Genomic DNA, 643 nt, shown 5'->3' with positions numbered 1-643 from the left:
ATTTATATACTCTTATTATAATTAATTATCATCAATATTAAATTAATAAAAAATAATATTACTAACATTATTATATTTATTATTGCTTTGGGCTAGTAAATAATGAATATAATAATTAAATGGTCGAAGATTATTGATGAATGATTACAGGAGGAGAGGAATGATGGTGGAAGGACAGGTATTTTGGGTGTTTTTGGAGGAGTTGGCTAATGTTAAATCGAGGAAAAGATACTCACTAAACCCTTCTTAAATATATGCAAAAGTGTCTTACTAGATTTAGGTATATATATATATATATTCTTTTAGAGTAAATGAACAAAACCATACATAAAAAGTTTGTTGTACACAAAAATACTTACAAAAGAATAAAAGATTGTAAATATCAAAATATACAAGAAAGATTGTTTTCAATGGACAAGAATATTATGCATACTATTAGTGAGTTTGTAAGGTTTAAATTGTACTTTTGTCCATTAAAATTAATCTTTCGACTCTACTTTGATACCTATGAATTTTGATGTATATTTTTATGCATTGCAAATTTTTTTATGTATATTTTTGTCTATTTAATACAATTATTAGATTAAATTATTTATATTATATTAAATGCAATTCTTTTTAGATTTTGTTTTACCACAAAATA

This window comes from Arachis ipaensis, chromosome B02 (genome assembly GCF_000816755.2).
Source record: "Arachis ipaensis cultivar K30076 chromosome B02, Araip1.1, whole genome shotgun sequence".
In the NCBI taxonomy this organism is placed as follows: Eukaryota; Viridiplantae; Streptophyta; class Magnoliopsida; order Fabales; family Fabaceae; genus Arachis; species Arachis ipaensis.
This window is presented reverse-complemented; position numbering follows the sequence as displayed.